The following is a 19,447-nucleotide window of genomic DNA, read 5'->3' as shown; positions in this document are numbered from 1 at the left end:
GGAAACATTTTTCGAAAGAAATGGAACTTCATTTTTGTGTTCTACAAAAGAAAATGTGAAAACGCCTTATAAGAGGTCAAAGAACATAGGTAAAGAAACTAATATAAGCAAAACGCATAGAAAAGGATACATGGATTGATAACCTAACTTTATGTAGAGAAAGAACAAATGACCCGGAAATGCCAGAAATTGCCACAAATAAAGATATTAATATAATTTTTTTTATTTAAAAATAAAATCACTTTTTTGCGTTTAATAACTCTGTTTCATTTTAACATTTTTTTTTCTAAAATTTTTATAGCTCTCTATACCTCTCTGTACCTCTTACTTTTTTGAAGACAATGGTACCTGTTTTTAATCTTTCTGTCTCATTATTAATAAAAGTTATGAATTGTGTAAAGTGAAAGGTGCAGATTCCTGAATTTCAAAGTTTAATCGCAAAAGTTGAGTGACAAAATTTGAAATTTAGCTTTTTAATCAAGTTTATGTTAAAATATAGGGTACAAATAATAAAATGTTTTATAGAAAAAAAAAATAATGCATCTTTTAATTTTAAGAAAAACGTGATTTCATCGATTTTGACAATGCTCCTCCTCCTAAAATTTAAAATAAACCTTATTTTCGTTTTCAGCACCATCAAAAACATAAAGTAAGGCCAAAATTAACCATTCACCACACTGTGGTCAGTATCTCGAGAAATAAACGTTTTTTTGGAAGAGTGCCACTCGTCTATAAAGTCACATAACTTTTTTCTATTACATATTTTGACTTGAAATTTTCCAGAAAACTTCTTCATAAATTATATTTTATTGCTGTGTTAGTTAAATAGTTAAAATTATAAACTAAAAAGTTTATCACTCAACTTTTTTAAGTAAACATGAAACTAACGAAATCTGACCATAAAATGTTTAAAAATTAACAACCCCTCTTTTAATTTGTGTAAACATTCTGGACAAATCTTGTTGTCATCTAAATACTCAAATGATGATACAATAAAATTTTTAAAAAGAAATATTTACAGCGACCAAAGATACAGCGAGGTAAATATGAAAAATTATCAAAATTTATTTTTCGCATTTTTGCATAAAATTTGATTTTTTAAAATATTCCACCAATTCTAGATAAAAATAAACTTCATATTAGGATTCACCGACCTCGAAAATATAAAGAATGACTAAAATTTGCCATTCACCTATCATAGTGGCTTTTTCGATTTCTAAGCCTCTAATTAGGGATGTGCCGCTCGCTTATTAGTGGTTTTGCAGTTTCACCCATGTAGAAATTGTTGCATTCACAGGGTATTTTATAGATGCGTCTATGCATCTTGTTGATGTATCTTAATTGTTTATGTAGTTTATTTCAGAAACCTGAAAATTTAAGAACTTTTTAAGATCCAGAACTTTTATTCGAACAATTTTTCTCTAAAATGCATAAGAAACGTTTTATAGGCCAACGATATTTTTTTTACTTTTACGAAAATTACAAAACCTGTTTCATTTTTCATTACTGACCACAATTTCTACACCACATTCGTCTAATAATATTATGAAAATATTAATCTGTAAAAATAGTCTAAACCGCGTTTCCATTGTATGTGGGTTAGAGCTTGTTGTAAATCTTTGTAAGCGTGTTTTCATGTTTTAAACGAATATGGCAGGTTGTAATTTACGTTATTGGTGTAATATTTTCAAGCAAAAACTCATAAAGTTGGTAATTATTCTTACTTCAGGGACTATTATTAGCATTATTTACTACTAATACATACGTAGAAACTTATTTTGACTTGAAATTGTGCAGTAGATAGAAATAATTATCATTTATTAAACATAAGCTCTAAAAATTTTAAGGGGATAGGCGCAAACTTTCGGCTCCAATACTATTTAAATACATTCATCTTTTTTTCGAATCCTGAGAAAACTAATGAGTATTTTTGAAAAATTTAAAAACCCAGAATTAAAGATTACGTTATGACCGAGGGCCGAAAGTCCCTGAAAACTTCTATAATATTTATTTTAATAAAAGTTACAGGGGTAAAAAAAGAGAGAACAGTGATTTTTAATTTCAAATATTTTATTCAAAAGAAACTTTCTGTTTATTACAAGGGACTTTAGGCCCTCGGTAATAATGTTATATTTCATTCTACGTTTAAATTTTTCAAAAATATATATTAGTTTTCTCAGGATTAAAAAAAAAATGAGTATATTTAAATAGCATTGGACCAAGATTTTACACCCATCCCCTTAAGATAACCTCTTAAAACAAAATTTATACTACTAAAAAATTTATTTAATAAAACGGTAGTTAAATTAATTATATATATACACCGTTTTTGGCGTCAACGTCCTTCCGGTAGGGATCTATGGAGGAGTGTCACCGAGCCGCAAGCCCTTATCCCTTGCCGTACCGCTCCTCCATAGGCCGATAAGATACCAGCTTATTCCAGACCAAGTCGTAGATTCTTTTTAGAATTTTAGACTACGACGTCAGCCTTTTTATTTTTCTATTCACCGGGCTGGGGCTCGAACCTCAATCGCTTCGACCGCATATCCACTATAGATTTGTCAATCGTGCGCCTCAGTCCGCTTGGCTACAGTCCGCTTGGCTAATCTGATCGACAAATTAATTAACGGTAGTTAAAAAGAAGAATTCCACAAGATGTTGAAACAACATCTAAAGAAAGGAAACAACAACTAACCTCCACAAGCAGTCCAGAAACGTCCCAAAGAGAGAATTCAAGAAGGACAATATGAACGAGAGGATGCGAAATAAGTACATCACAATAACATTTAAAACAACAAAACCAAACCTAACAACACACAAGAAAGATCAAATAACGGCATCTATAAAATACCCTGCAATTTCTTTGACATTTCTCTTTCGCGTGTCTGTTTCTTTCATGCTTATTGATGCATCTTTCCATTGTAATCTGTGCTCGTTGTCCCACGCATGTTTGTATGTCAAGGATTTGGTCCTTGATGTATGTTTTACGCTTGTTTATCTAGTTGCGGTTTCTCCCACTTAGAAAAGATACAGTACGTAAATCGTTCAGCTAGACATAGGGAATATACATTGAGAGAATTGTGGCAACTGCGCTAACCTGTGTTAGTTGAAGCTTCTGTTCGATTATGAGTTTTTGGTGCGATAGAGCTGTTAGAACGAATAGAATGTGTTGGTTTTGAAGCAAGGCTGTCCATAAATAAATCAAAAACAAAGTTTACTTTAACTAATTTTTAAAAAAATTTTTATTTAAACATTAATTTCAAAACTAAACAGTTTGCCCATTCCTTTAGGCCAAAAATATTTAGCTACTCCATTGTCATATTTTGACGTTTATTTGTATCAGTCGAAATGAGTTGTCAATTTTAAGGTTCTTCTTAGCCTTCTATCGTCCACGTTTGGACATAGGCCTCTCCCAACTCCTTCCATCGGTCTCTATCCTGAGCAACATATTTCCAATTCGTTCCGGCTACTCTTTTAATATCATCAACCCATCTCATCTGTGGTCTTCCTCTCGGTCGTTTACTTTGGTAAGGTCTCCAATGTTGTATCGTTGCATTCCAACGTTGGTCTTTTTGTCTAACAGTGTGGCCTGCGAAGCTCCATTTAAGTTTGGCAACTTTTGTTGTTATGTCCTCGACTTTTGTTTTTGATCTTACCCAGTCGTTCCTCTTTTTATCTGACAGTCGTATACCTAACATTGCTCTTTCCATAGCTCTTTGTGTTGTGGCTAGTTTATTCATATTTGCCTTGGTTAGGGTCCAGGTTTGACACCCATATGTCATGATAGGAAGGATGCACTGGTTGAACACTTTGGTTCTCAAATATTGAGGTATTTTGCGGTTCTTAAGTATCCAACCAAGTTTTCCAAATCCTGCCCATGCTAGTCTTGCTCTTCTATTAATTTCCGCACTTTGGTTTTCTTTATCTAGTTTCAGGATTTGGCCTAGGTAGATATATTCCTGGATTTTTCTATCTCACTGCCATTTATAGTTATGCGTCTGGGGTCATCTGTGTTGTTTGTCATTATTTTTGTTTTCTTCATGTTCATTTTCAGGCCGACGTATTGGGAGCTGCCTGCGAGTTCCTCCATCATAATTTGCAGTTCCTCGAATGAGCTCGCTATAATCACAATGTCGTCAGCGAATCTGAGGTGGTTTAGCTTCTTGCCATTAACGTTAATGCCATAGGTTGACCAATTTGTCGTTTTGAAGACGTCTTCTAGTGCTAGGTTGAAAAGCTTTGGCGATATTACGTCTCCTTGTCTCACGCCTCTCTTAATAGGGATGGGATTTGTATTTTCGTCTAGTTGTACTATCATAGTTGCATTTTCATATATATTATGTATTAGTTGTCTATATCTCGAATCTATTCTACAATTATTAATAGCTTGTTCTATGGCCCACATCTCGATACTATCAAACGCCTTTTCATAGTCTACGAAGGCAAGAAATACGGGTAGTTGGTATTCATTTGCCTTCTCTATCAATGTTCTCATTGTCAGCAGATGGTCTGATGTACTATATCCTTTGCGGAAGCCAGCCTGTTCCACTGGTTGGTAATTGTCCATTTTGTAGGTCAACCGGTTGTTAATAATTCTCATGAATAGTTTGTATACTTGACTGAGCAACGATATCGGTCTATAATTCTGTAGGTCACATTTGTCCCCTTTTTTGTGTAAAAGTATTACTAGACTTTCGTTCCAGTCTTTAGGGATCTTGCTATTATGAAGACATTTATTAAATAGCTCTGTTAGTATAGGGATTGTTACTGTTTTGCTTGTTTTCAAGAGCTCAGCAATTATACCGTCCTGTCCTGGAGCTTTATTATTTTTTAGTTCTTTTAAAGCTCTTTCTATTTCGAATCCCTTTATATTTGGTAGTACTTCTGATCCCACGTTTTTTATTTTTCTTTTGATGTTCACCTTTGTTGATTCATTAGGCTGGCTTTGGGAGCTGTACAAGCTTTTGTAGAAGTCTTCGACTATTTTTGTAATTTTATATTTGTCCTTCTCTTCCTTACTATTGGCGTCTTTAATTTTGATGATTTTTTGAACACCCAGTGCCGGTCTTAGACATTTTAAGCCTCTGTTGTGTTCAATGACTCGCTCTATTAAGTTCTCGTTCCATTTTTGTAAGTCGCGTTTTAGTTCTTTTCTAATTGTTTTATTAAGTTCTATGTATTCTTGAGTATGGCGTTTGTTTTGCGTTAGTAGTTGTCGTCTTTCCGTCATTAGTTGTTTAGTTTCGTTGCTTATTTTGTCTTCTTTAGTACTTGTTTTCTTTGCGACCTTTAGTCCGGCTTCGAGAAGGTTCTTATTGATGTTTTTGTTAATTTCGTCAATTTCATCTTGATTATGTGAAGGATCATATTTGAACTTATCCGCTAAGATTTTAAGGTTAATTCCCCTTAATACTAACAACCATATTGTCATCGAGAGAGCTCAGTTGCCACAATGATCTCAATATAATACAATGTATGTATTTATGTATCTAAGTATTAGGTCTGGATCCCGCGTATGAAAAAAAAGTTGATTAATAGCAAGCTGAAAATTTGTTAATGGTTTAAGGGTGTCTAGTCGGATAAACTTTGATATATGGGAACACTGGAACAGGGGCAGTTTTAATTGTGGAACAGGTTAAAAATTTGGAACGGTCAGACCACGAAAACGGCACATTTATTTTGTCCGACAGAACAGACTTAAACTCTCCGAACAGAGATTAAACTCTCATGCAAAAGTCAGACTGCTATTTATCACCTGTCATAATCCCTGTCATTTGACATATTCTACATGTTCCACTCATTAAAACGCCCATTTGGCGATAAATAGCAGTTTGATTTTTGCATGAGAGTTTAATCTCTGTTCGGAGAGTTTAAGTCTGTTCTGTCGGACAAAATACATGTGCCGTTTTCGTGGTCTGTCCATTCCAAATTTTTAACCTGTTCCATAATTAAAACTTCCCCTGTTCCAGTGTTCTCATATATCGAAGTTTGTCCGACTAGACACCCTTAATCTATTAACAAATTTTCAGCTTGCTATTAATCAACTTTTTTTCATACGCGGGATCCAGACCTATATATACAATGTATGTTCCTATGTCCAGCTGAATGATTTACGTACTGTATAATTTTAAGTAATACTTTTGAAAAAAATTAAATAAATGACAAAGTACGTTTCGTCTTGTTAGAATTGGATCTTCCTCTCTTATTTTTTTTATTATTAACAAAATCGCATCAGCCAAAATTGGCTATTAGCGAAAAAATAGTAGCGAACAATAATTTTTATTACATTTGTATGTTTAGAAATTGTATAAAATGTTAATTGAACTTAGGAAACTCTTTGAAATTTTACATATTGCACTGTAGACCTAAAATATCACTTAGTTTGTTTGGTATATTGTACAACATGGGCTTTAGCGTTAATTCTGCGCATTTCTCCAATAAATGTTTGATTGTTAACTTCTCTTCACAGTTGTCACATATTGGTTCTTGTTTGTCGGAAAACATATGACTATTAGTTAATCGCGTATGACCCAATCGGAGTCACGTTAATATTACCTGATTTGTCCGACTTGTTGGTAATGTTGACCAAGGTTTGACCGCCGCTTTCACATCCGCACTCGTAAGTGTTTCCGTACACTCCGCACTATCACTAGTTGCAGCTTCTTTTGCGGCGTTGTCTGCGTCTTCATTTCCTTGAATTCCAATATGGGATGATATCCAGAGGAATATGATAATTTTTCCATTCAGTTGAGCGGTATGAACTTATTGATTTATTTTGAAGACCAAAGGATTAGATGGGTAGACAAATTGGATTGACTGTACAGAACTTGAGAGAGTCTGTGAGTATGATATATTTGGTATGACTGGATGCGCTTACAGCAAGGGTGGCCTGGTATAGAGCATATAATTCAGCAGAGTAAATGGAGTACTCTGAAGGGAGTTTGTATTTATTTGTTGAAGTTGGGGTTATGACTGCAGCACCCGTGCCTTCATTTGATTTAGATGCATCGGTGTATACATGTGTATACTCCTTGTAGTTGTGAAGTATATCATTGAAGGCGGATTTGATTAACTGTGGGTTTGTTGAATGTTTATCGAAAGAAATAAGGTGTGTTGGGCACTGAGTGTTCTTTTCCTGAAGACAAATTATATCTGGATTGTGTCTGGATATAATTCTTTGGAGCATCGGAAGGTTATTGTAGACACCGTTAATGTTCCACTGCAAAAAAGGCCATTTATAATAAATAAATCTGAAATTTGGGATTGTTACAGAAGTTCACGACTCTATTCTTAAGGAAACTCACTTTCAGTCTCTGATGCCTCAGTATCCGAGTAAGTCATCTCTAAATACTGCAGTAGTTTCTTTCTTATTTTTGTACATCTAACTTTAATGGATCTTTGTTTGAAATACGGGTATATTGTTGTTAGCATTTTCACTAAAGCTTCAAATTCACTAGTGTAGTTTTTTATGATGCTGACTGGGTCCTGTGCACCATAAACATTTTCAAATAGATCGGATATTTGATTAAAATCAAGAAAAATGAAGGGTTTTGCTCTGAAATGAACGCCTTGGTCGGTTCCATAAGTACGTGAGTTGGAGTCGTTTCCTTACTTTTCTTTGGTTTTTTGGCTGTTGCATCATTAGGTTTAACAAAGGGCTCAAGACTTGGGTTTTCTGAATTAGCATTTTGCGCTAGAGGAGGTGTAACAATGTCATCCAAACTGCGTTTTGAGCTATTGTGTGTAGACTGGGTTGTATCTATATTGATAATTGGTTGTGAGGTTGGAGTTTTTGAGGGGTTGGTTGAAAGTATTTGGGAAGGTGTGGGTTGCGAAGATGATTGGGAGTGGGGGTTTTGGTTATAATTTTCAGAAACTGATTCTTGGATTGTTTTGCAATTTGCTGCGGTATGGCCTGGCCTTTTACATGAAAAACAGATCAAAGAATCTTGTGGCAAAAAAATCCTATAGTTGGTGTTATCATAATTAATTAATATGGATTCAGGTATTGGGGCAAGCGGCGGTGTGATAAAAATTTGTCGTCTAAAACTATAAACGTGGTTGAATTCCGGCAAACCAGCCCTTATCTTGAAAACTGACATGGGAGACATGGTTTGAAGGCCCAATTTTTCAATTTCTTGAGTTAATACAGCATGCGGAATGGTGGGACAAGCGTTTGACAGAATTAGTCTTTCAGCTGGAGTGATTAGTTTGCGTGCTTGGACTTTTTGGTTATTGATTTCTATAGACCCTCCATAATTATTCATGAAATGTTCAACAACATTTTTGTTTGCAAGGTACATACACACTCTGTTGTTACAGGGCTTTGAGGAAAATAGGATATTTTTGGGCTCGATCAACGTTCCTAGTAAAATCAGGTAATCTTGAAGTTTAAGGTTTTCAATAGATGGGAATACAATGGCTTGCTCTTTCGTTGGGAATTGTTGTTCAATCAAAGCAGTAGAATAAATTTTAGTAGTGTTTTCCATTTGGGCACTCCTGTAGTCAGAAGTCCCGGCAGTCGGATTTGACATATTTTCTTTATTATTTAAAACTAAGTAAAACTTGAAATACGGACATGTCTTACAACAGGTGATTTTATTATGCCGTTATAGATAGCGAATAAACGCGTTTAGGGTTTTTTGTATCAAACCGACTTCTGATAAATAATAAATTCCAGTGGACTTACGTACAATAGTTGAACGCACTCTTATACACTTATGTATGCGAAAATAAAAATTTTAACTCTAGTCTGGGCTGATTATCGGAGAATAGGCCATTTTTGGGAAAAGTTATTTACCAGCAATTTTATTGCTGGAATCGAATTATAAGATCCTATATATTAATAATATAGGTATGCAAAGTCCTCAGATAGTGTGCTACTTTTTTTATAAACAAAATGGCGCACGAAAATCGTGTTTTTTTTAATTATTGCTCTATAACTCCGAAGATTTTAACTTTACAACAAAAACACCCAAATAAAAATTCACCGTGATTAAATTCTGCACAGAGACGCGTTTTTTCCGATCTGATTCGACGAAAATTTTCCTCGGAAAATGCGGGTTTTCCCAACAAAATCTTTAATTTTCAAATAAAGTTTTAGATAAGTAATTATCTACCAATAATTAAATAATTTGGTGACTTAAAAGCCTTTTTGGTTTAGATTATAGTTCCAGAAGCTGATGAAAATTAAACGAATATTTTAGCAACAATTCAATTGTAAATTATTAATTTACGGTCGCAATAATAACCAAAATAATTATGATACACTGATCAAGCTTTGAAATCTTATAAAGATGAGATGCCTATTTAATATTTTGTCGACAAAATAAGAATTTTTTATTTTTTTGCATAATCTTTAAATGTTTAAAAAAATAGTTATAAACAAATTAACGTTTCTCAGAAAGTTTTTATTATATTATAATTTAAAAAAATAGCTAAAATGGGCATTTTAAATATCTTTAAAACGAATGCTTCAAAACTTTTTTGCAACCATTTGTAAAAAAGTTATGAAACAGCAAAGTAATCATACGATTACTACTGTATTTATACTTTTTTTAATTCTTTCAAAGCGTAGAAGTGAGTTTAAAGTACAAGCTAATTATTTACAAAAAATATCGATTATCATTTTAATAGTTATATTTTAATTAAAGATTATAAATATATTTTTTTTGTAATTTACACGCGCGAAAGTAGAGTAACACAGTACTGTAGCCTAACATTTTCACTCGGAGCGACGACCGGCCGCGTGATGTACACTTTTAATAAATAATGCATGCTGCGTGTCAGTCGCTTCGAGTGAACATTTTAGCTCCGACTCTGTATCAGGCCTACGTTTGCGCTAAAAATTACAAAAAAAAAGTGTTTTTAATCTTTGATTAAAATATAACCATTGCAGTAATTTTTGACATTCTTTGTGAGTAATTAGGTTGTACCATAGACTCACTTTTAAGCTTTGAAACAATTAAAACTAATTATAAACAACGGAGCTTTCGTATATTTACTTTGCTGTTTCATAACTTTTTTGCAAATGGTTGGAACATTTTTTTAAAGCATTCATTTTCAAGACCTATGAAATACGCATTTTAAGTATTTTTTTAAATTAGAATATAATGAACAATTTCTGAGAAATGTTAATTGGTTTATAACAATTTCTTTTAAACATTTAAAGATTATGCAAAAAAATGAAAAATTTATATTTTGTCGACAAAATATTAAATAGGCATCACACCTTTATAATCTTTCTAAGTTTGATCAATGTCTCATGATTATTTTGGTTGTTATTGCGACTGTAAATTGTTAATTAACAATTGAATTGTTGCTAAAATATTCGTTTCATTTTCACCGGCTTCTGAATTTATAATTTATAACAAGAAAGCTTTTATTTCACCAAGCTATATAATTATTGATAAATAATTACTGGCCCAAAAAATTTATTTGAAAATTCGAGATTTTGTTGGGAAAACCCACATTTTCCGAGGAAAATTTTCGTAGGAGCAAATCGGGAAAACATGTCTCTATGCAGAATTAAATTGGGGTGAATTTTTATTTGAGTGTTTTTGGTATAAAGTTAAAATCTTCGGAGTTATAGAGCAATAATTGAAAAAAATAAGATTTGTCGGCGCCATTTTGTTTATAAAAAAGTAGCACACTATATGCGGACTTTGCATACCTATATTAATAATATACAGTGATGAGCGCACTAATAACCGGCAAAATAGCGCAAAAGATGGAAAACATATTAAGTTGTGAGGTAAAACGAGATGAACCTAGTGGAGGTGTTAAATTTAGCGATAGTAACTTATAGATTGACATTATATTGATTGTTTCCCACCTTTAGACGTATCGGACGAGTTGAGAAATGCCACTGTCACAGTGACAATTTTAGTTGACATACTCCTCTAATACGTCTAAAGGTGGGAAACAATCAATATAATGTCAATCTATAAGTTACTATCGCTAAATTTAACACCTCTACTAGGTTCATCTCGTTTTAACTCACAATTTAATATGTTTTCCATCTTTTACGCTATTTTGCCGGTTATTAGCGCGCTCATCACTGTATAGGATCTTATAATTCGATTCCAGCAATAAAATTGCTGGTAAATAACCTTTCTTTGTACTTTACTAATTAGACCAGCGTATTATAACTATTTTTTTTCAAAATTTAAAGATTATGCAAAAAAAAGAAAAATTTATATTTTGTCGATAAAATATTAAATAAGCATCTTATCTTTATAATCTTTATAAGTGTGATCAATGTATCATGATTATTTTGTTTATTATTGCGATCGTAATTTGTTAATTAACAATTGAATTGTTGCTAAAATATTCGTTTAATTTTCACCGGCTTCTGGAACTACAATCTATACCAAAAAAGCTTTGATGTCACTAAGGTATTTAATTATTGATTAATAATTACTTACCTAAAACTTTATTTGAAAATTAGAGTTTTTGTTAGGAAAACCCGCATTTTCCGAGGAAAATTTTCGTCGGATCAAATCGTGAAAAACATATCTCTATGCAGAATTTAATTGCGGTGAATTTTTATTAACCTGTTTTGGTTGTAAAGTTAAAATCTTCGAAGTTATAGAGCAATAATTGAAAAAAATACGATTTGTCGGCGCCATTTTGTTTATAAAAAAAGTAGCACACTATCTGCGGACTTTGCATACCTATATTATTAATATATAGGGTCTTATAATTCGATTACAGCAATAAAATTGCTGGTAAATAACTTTTCCATGAATTTTGCTAATTAGCCCAGAGTACTCATTATCTACATCTAAATAACTGTTGTTGTTTGGAGCTGACAAGTACGCACTAACTAGTATACTTGCCAGGACCGAACTCTTCCTCTCTTATTGTTTGGTGTCAGTTGACGCTCTTCCTTTAGTCAAGAGATTTTATTCTATTTTGATTAGTTTCAGTTTGTTATTATATTAAAGCAATCGCAAATGGAAGCTCTAAATAAATAAATTGTATTCACATTTTACCAGCTTCCTTAAAGCAAGTCTCCCTTTCGTATTGACTTTTCACCCTGTCTCGTTTCTGCCGTATTGTGACACTGGGTAATAATACCATAACATTTTTGAAGTGCATACCCAACAAAATAACATCCGAATGTCGACGACATCACACAGCCAACTATCGTATTTCCCTCGATGACACATGGGGATGACACTGCTTCGCCGGGGTCGTGTCAATTATTTGGACACGAGTCGACAACTTTCAACATGTTTACCAAAACGTTTCCGCCAATCGGCGACGGCGATCATTATACGAGATACGTCATAACAGATATATTTCCGCTTCGTGATTGCCAGTTGATATTACATTTTGCATTTTACAATTGCTACTGCTAATAATATAATATTAGTTGGCACAGATTCTGTTCCTATATCTGTTAGACCAGGGGTTCTCAACATTTTTGAGTTATGTACCACAAAATTCTTTTTATTATTTTTCGTACCATCATCATCATCATCATGCAACCTTTTCTGTCCACTGCTGGATAGAGGTCTCTCCCATTTTTCGCCAGTCTTCACGGTTCTGTGCGTCTTGTTGCCATTTTTTGGATATTCGTTTAATGTCGTCTATCCAGCTTGTTGGTCAATTAGTTTTCGGGTCCATCTCGAGGCTTTTAGTCGCGCTATGTCTTCTTCTCCTTCTTCTTCTTCTTCTTTTTATATAGACATTACTCTGTCTGTTTTTCAATGTGCCTCCAGTAAGTTGTCATTCCATCTTTTTCTTGGTCCTCCCACTGATCGTCTTCCTATTGGGGAACCGTCTCTTGCCGTCCTTACTACTCTATTTGCTGTCATTTGGCTTATGTGGTCGTTCCATTCTACTCTTCTGCTTTTCACCCAGTTATTAATGTTGTCCACCTTGCATCTCCTTCATATATCTGCACTTCTAGCTCTATCCCACAGCGTCTTATCATCGATTTTTCGCAATGTTTTCATCCCTGCTGTTTCTAGCAATCTTTTTGTCCTTTCTGTATCAGGTCGTGTTTCTGCCGCGTATGTCATAATTGGTCTGATAACTGTTTTGTAAATTCTGCCTTTCACTTCTTTTCCGATGTTTTTATTTCTCCATATTGTTTCATTCAGGCAACCTGCGGCTCTGTTTGCTTCATTCACCTGATCTTCCACTTCTGTTTCGAGCTTTCCGTAGCTGCATAGTGTGATGCCTAGATATTTAAACTCTATGACTTGTTCTATTATTTGCCCCTCCAGCTCTAATTTACACCTTATTAGATCTGCTGTTATAACTATGCATTTAGTCTTTTTTGGGAAAATTAACGTGTTAAATTTTCTACCGGTTATATTAAATTCGTGCAGCATACGTTGTAAATCATCTTCACTTTGAGAGATTAGTATTGCGTCGTCTGCATAGCAGATTATTTATGATCAGGTTGAACAACAGAGGACTCAGGGAATCTCCCTGTCTTATCCCATTGCCAGCTTCAATTAGGTCAGTTAGTTGTTCATCTACTTTTACTTTTATTGTGTTGTTCTGATAGATATTTTCGATCGTTTTAATTATTCCTAGAGGTACCTCTCTTGCGTACAATAAATGGATAACGTCCTTTAATTTGACCCTGTCAAATGCCTTTCTGAGGTCCACGAAACATAAGTATGCCGGTTTGTTGTATTCTAACGATTTTTCTTGAATCAGCTTCATTATAAATATAGCGTAGGTGCATGATCTTCCCGACCTAAAACCTTGCTGCTCTTCTGCTAATGTTATAATTTTATTCAGTTTATTTGTTGTCACTTTGGTCGTTAATTTTAGTGTTGTGTTTAATAAATTAGTTCCTCTGTTATTTTCCGGGTCCGATTTTTCTCCCTTTTTGAAGAGAGGTATTAGGATGCTTGATCTCCATTCTTGTGGTATTCTGTTTTGTTCTATTATTTTTTGGATTAGTTTTAATAATTGTTTGGTCAGGTCTTGTCCTCCGTACTTTAGGAGTTCATTCGATATTCTGTCCTCTCCTGGTGATTTTCTATTTTTTAATTTCCTTAATGCTTCCGTTACCTCTGCTTCTTCAATATTTACTTCTTCGTTTGTTGTCACTTCAGGTGCTGGTGGTTTGTTATCGTTATCTTTAGCAAACAGAGATCGAAAATAATCTGTCCAAGTTTCCTTCTGAATGTGTTTCGTTTTTATTAGTTCGTTCATCTCTTTTCTTTGTCCTCTGATCATTCTCCATATTTCCTTTTGTGTTCCGTAGAAGTATCATTGTCCATATAATTTCATTCAATTTGTTTGTTATCACTTTTGTTGTTAATTTTAATGTTGTGTTTAATAAGTTAATTCCTCTGTAATTCTCCGGGTCCGATTTTTCTCCCTTTTTGAAGAGATGTATTAGGATGCTTGATCGATCTCCATTCTTGTGGTATTCTGTTTTGTTCTATTATTTTTTGGATTAGTTTTAATAATTGTTTGATCAGGTCTTGTCCTCCATACTTTAGGAGTTCATTCTATATTCTGTCCTCTCCTGGTGATTTTCTATTCTTTAATTTCCTTAATGCTTCCGTTACCTCTGTTTCTTCAATATTTACTTCTTCGTTTGTTGTCACTTCAGGTGTTGGTGGTTTGTTATCGTTATCTTTAGCAAACAGAGATCGAAAATAGTCTGCCCAAGTTTAATTCTGAATGTGTTTCGTTTTTATTAGTTCGTTCATCTCTTTTCTTTGTCCTCTGATCATTCTCCATATTTCCTTTTGTGTTCCGTAGAAGTCGTGTTCCATCCATTTTGAGAAACTCTCCCAGTGCTCTATTTTTATTTGTCTGAATACAGTGTTTGTTTCGTTTCTAATTCTTTTATAGTGGTTGTATGCCTGTTGTGTTTGTTGTGTTCTGTATTGTAAAAAGGCTTTCTTCTTTTCTTCAAATTTTATCTTCACTTCCTCTCGAAACCATGGGGTTTTGTTTTTTGATATATTGGTAGTGATTCTGTTGCTGCGTTAATTATGTTACTGTTGAGTTTTTCCCAGCTTTCCTCGATGTTGTCGTTTTCTAGTATTTCATTATCAGCAATCTTCTCTGATATTCTTTTTCTATATAAGTACTCCGTGGATTCCCTACTTAGTCCTTCGACTTTGATTTTTGTTTGTGTTGGTGCCACTCTCTTAGGTGTGAAGCATTTCATGGTGATTACGTCATTTCATTACGTCAATTATTTTTGATGGATGTATATGTCTGTTAGTTACAACATAATCTATCATAGATCTTTGTCCACGGGTATTATTGAATGTATATTTGTGTTGGTCTTTGTGGTCAAAAAGGTGTTGTTTATTCGAAGTTCGTTATTCGTGCAGAAGTTTATCATCAGTTCTTCATTTTCGTTTTTGACATTCTCAATATGTTTTTGTTTAATTCCAGGTATTACTTGGTTGCCAATTCGAGCGTTAAAATCCCCCAGTATTATCAACTTTCCTCTAACTTGATCTACTACTTGTTGCAATTGATCATAGGATATTTCCCTTGTTGTTTGAGGCTTACTATTTTCTGGGCCGTATACTCCGATGATGGTCAGGTCTTCTTTCTCCATTCTAATTTTTGCTGTAACAATCCCTTCTGATACATATTGACACTCTTTGATGTTATTTTGGTATCTTTGGTGTATTAGTAAGGCTACACCCTCTTTGGCCCTGTTTTCTTTTGATACACCACTGTAGATTAGTATATATTCGCCTAATTTTGACTGGCCTTTCCTTTTCTTTTTGGTCTCGCTATGTGACCTGCCCAATTCCATTTCAGCTTGACTATACGTTTGACGACATTAGTAATACATGTTCTTTTCCTTAGGTCTTGGTCCCTTATTTTGTCTTTCTTTGTCACGCCGAGAATCGATCTTTCCAGGCGCCTTTGTGCCACTCGCATTTTTAGTGCTGTTGTTTTTATGAGCGTGAGAGTTTCTGCTCCGTTTGTCATAATGGGAAGAACGCATTGGTCAAATGTCTTACGTTTCATAGCTATCGGGATGTTGCTCTTAAAGATGTCTCTTAGTGAACCATACGCCGCCCAAGCAAGTGTTATTCGTCGTTGAAATTCGCAGATCTGATTATCTTTGCTTATTCTGATTTCATGACCGAGATATATGTACTTTTTTGTCAAGTCTACCACTTGATTTTGGATGGTTAGGTGTTCGCTGGGAACTAAATTTGTCATAAATTTGGTCTTACTGATGTTCATTTTTAGACCTATTGTTAAAGATACGTTTTCTAATTCTAGTAGCATTTGTTGTGCTTCACCCAGATCTTCGGTAATAAGTACTATATCGTCGGCAAAACGCAGTTGATTGTTCAAGCTGATCATGGACGAAATAATAAAAAAGTAAGAACTAAAAAAGGATATCAAATGGGAGAAAAACAACTTAAAATAATCTGCTATGCAGATGATGCAATATTAATGTCTCAAAGTGAAGATGATTTACAACGTATGCTGGACCAATTTAATAAACCTTCAGAAACTTAAACATGTTAATTTCCTCAAAAACAACAAAATGCATGGTATAATAATAATATCGTATGGCATTGTTGCCAGGGATATCCTTTCGGACAGTTCATCAACATTTACATCTTTAACCCTACTTCAAGTAACTAGTGCCGATGTACACTAGTCCAGGGGGACCGACGGCTTTACGTGCTCTCCGAGACACGGTGAGACGGCTCGTGTCATTATTGGAAATGAAAATGGTTTGTCTTTGGCAGGGCTCGAACCCACGTGCACTGGCGTATGAGGCTAGCGAATATGCCGTTACTCCACGGCCGCTCACAATGTATGGTTATAACAGCAGATCCAATAAGATGTAAATTGGAGCTGTAAGGTCAAATAATAGAAAAAGTGATGGAGTTTAAATACTTATGCATCACACCATCTAGCTACGGAAGGCTCGAAAGGGAAGTGGAAGATCAAGTACATAGAGCAAACAGAGCCGCAATTTGCCTGAATGACACAATATGGGGAATTAAAAATATCGAAAAAAAAATGAAAGGCAAAATTTACAAATAAGTCATCAGACCAATAATGACAAACGCGGCAGAAACACGACCCGACACAGAGAGGACAAAAAGATTGCTCGAAACAGCGGAGATGGAAACCCTTCGAAAAATTGATGGTAAGACTCTATGGACCAGAGCTAGAAGTACAGAAATACGACAGAGATGCAAAGTGGATAACATTAATAACTGAGTTAGAAACAGAAGAATAGAATGAAATGACCACATAAGCCAAATGACCAAATATGGTAGTCACGACAGCGAGAGACGGTTCCCCAATAGGAAGACCATCAGTGGGAAGACCACGAAAACGATGGAACGACAACTTACTAGAGTAAGTACTGAAGAAACAGACAGAGTCAGGCCTGGACAAAAAGAAGAAGAAGAATATAGAGCTACAAATATTTCCGGCATCAGGGTCAAAAATTCTGAAGTAGAATTTTCAAAATTCAAATCTGATTATTTGTAGAGATATTCTACGTGAAACACCATGTATAATATACTCTTAAATATACTTAGATATTATGTAAATATACTATTTTTATAGATACACATCTAAAATGGGGCTTTCACATTAAATATATCATTAAAAAGCTACAGTTTATCCTGTATAAGTTTAAACATCTTAAAAAACACATACCTAATATACCTTCGCACACTGTATTACGGACTAGTAGAAAGTCATCTCCGTTATGGTATACTGGCTTGGGGAAGCGCCCTGAAAACACACATTCTCCCACTGGAAATCATACAAAGAAGATTTCTGAAAATTATTTTTTTCTAAACCATACACCTACTCTACAGATTATATAAGGATAGTAATATATTTGACTTGAAACAGTTATACTTTCTTTATGTGTCTTTAAAATATCACACCATGAAAACAGAAAACAATTTACCATCACATGAGCATAATACAAGAGCCAAACACCTCTATATGATTCCCAAAATGACAAAGTCCTTCTGTCAAAGAAGTTTTCTATTTCTAGCCCCAAAAATATATAGTCATATCCCCAGTGATATCAAAAATACTAAGAATGTTCTTCTATTTAAAAAGAAACTAAAATCATTTCTGATGGAACAAACAAGAAATGTTTGTGACATCATTATAGTAGCTTAAATTTACATACATTAAAAAACAAAAAAAAAATAAATGAAACTCTAGAGTCACTACCAATTTTTATACCTATATTTCAAATTTTATATTGTTTTAAACTGATTTATTTTGCTTATTATTTTTATCATATTTAATAAAACATGCGTATATACACCATTCTTAAAAAATATTACTAACTAATTGAGCCATAAATAATTGTTTAAAAAAAATTAATTATTCGTGCTATATTGTTAAACTAAGTATTTATTTTATTGTTTTCTTTATATTATTTATTCTACGTATCATATTTACTAAAACATAACTGTGTATTTACAATTAAAAAAACGTACCTATCTATTTATTGTATTATATTATATTGTATTATGTTGCTATTTATGTTATTTATGTTATTTACGTTAGTATGTTATTATTTATTATTTTATATCCTATTTACCGAAACAGGTGTATCCACACCTCTCGGAGACCTTCGGGTTAATTTATTCACTTTATATGTAAATATCTAAAAAGATTGTACCTATTATTGTTGCATAAATTATTATTATTATTATTATTAAAGCAATATCACCTATTACTCTCTTAAAATTTTAGTAAGTCGTGCTCTTTATCTATTTTTGTAGTTTTTGTGTCAAACTATACAAATCGCTTCAATTTAGGGTAAATTTAGTGGCAAGATGCTTCCAGAGTAGTTGATAAATAAACCCTTCAATTACCTTCATCCATCTTGAGGTGCATTACAATTTATTTTGTCCCTGGAATTTTCAACACGCCTATATCTACAAGATCGATATGGTCTCGTTTTACAGGAGACGTTCAACGAAAAATATACGACAAGAACGAATTTTGGAAATAAAAAATATCTTGCATACAGTCGCTCGAAAATGCACGATCCAAACTCATAAGATGATTGTTAAATAAAAATCTTACTAAACTATAAAGAAAGTCATTAGTATAAACATGCGATTGTTTTATTTGTGTTATTGAAAGAACACTTGGTTCTGGTTTTTCAGTTAAAACAATAAAAAATAACTACTTACCAAATTTTATTGTGTATATTTGGGGAATAAATAAGAAATCTTCTTCAAATCATAGTTACAGGGTGTCGTTGGACTGATTTGGTGTTGATCTGAAAATAATAAAAACCTTATTAAACTGTTGTAGTAGATAAATTATTACAAAAAATTCTTTTTATTTAACTTGAACTCATCAATACGATTTAAGTAGAGACTATAATAGATATCGCATCTGATGTTTCATATCGCAAAAAAGCAGCTTTCAATAATTTTGACTGGACTTTTTCATTTTTGTAAAAAAAACTGAACCA

General features: G+C 33.5%; 1 protein-coding gene across 1 annotated transcript in view; it reads right to left on the bottom strand.

Moving 5' to 3' along the window:
- The window catches only part of LOC114326427 (glucose transporter type 1), a 659,305-nt gene extending 640,123 nt beyond the window's left edge, over positions 1-19,182 (bottom strand). Inside the window, exon 1 of the mRNA XM_028274797.2 lies at positions 19,161-19,182. The gene's annotated coding sequence lies outside the window, so the exon portion shown is untranslated. The remainder of the gene's footprint in view (positions 1-19,160) is intronic.
- Between the last annotated feature and the right edge of the window lie 265 nt (positions 19,183-19,447).

This window comes from Diabrotica virgifera, chromosome 1, assembly GCF_917563875.1.
Source record: "Diabrotica virgifera virgifera chromosome 1, PGI_DIABVI_V3a".
NCBI classification, from domain to species: Eukaryota; Metazoa; Arthropoda; class Insecta; order Coleoptera; family Chrysomelidae; genus Diabrotica; species Diabrotica virgifera.
Note: the sequence above shows the minus strand (reverse complement) of the source record. Positions and strands in the feature narration are given on the sequence as shown.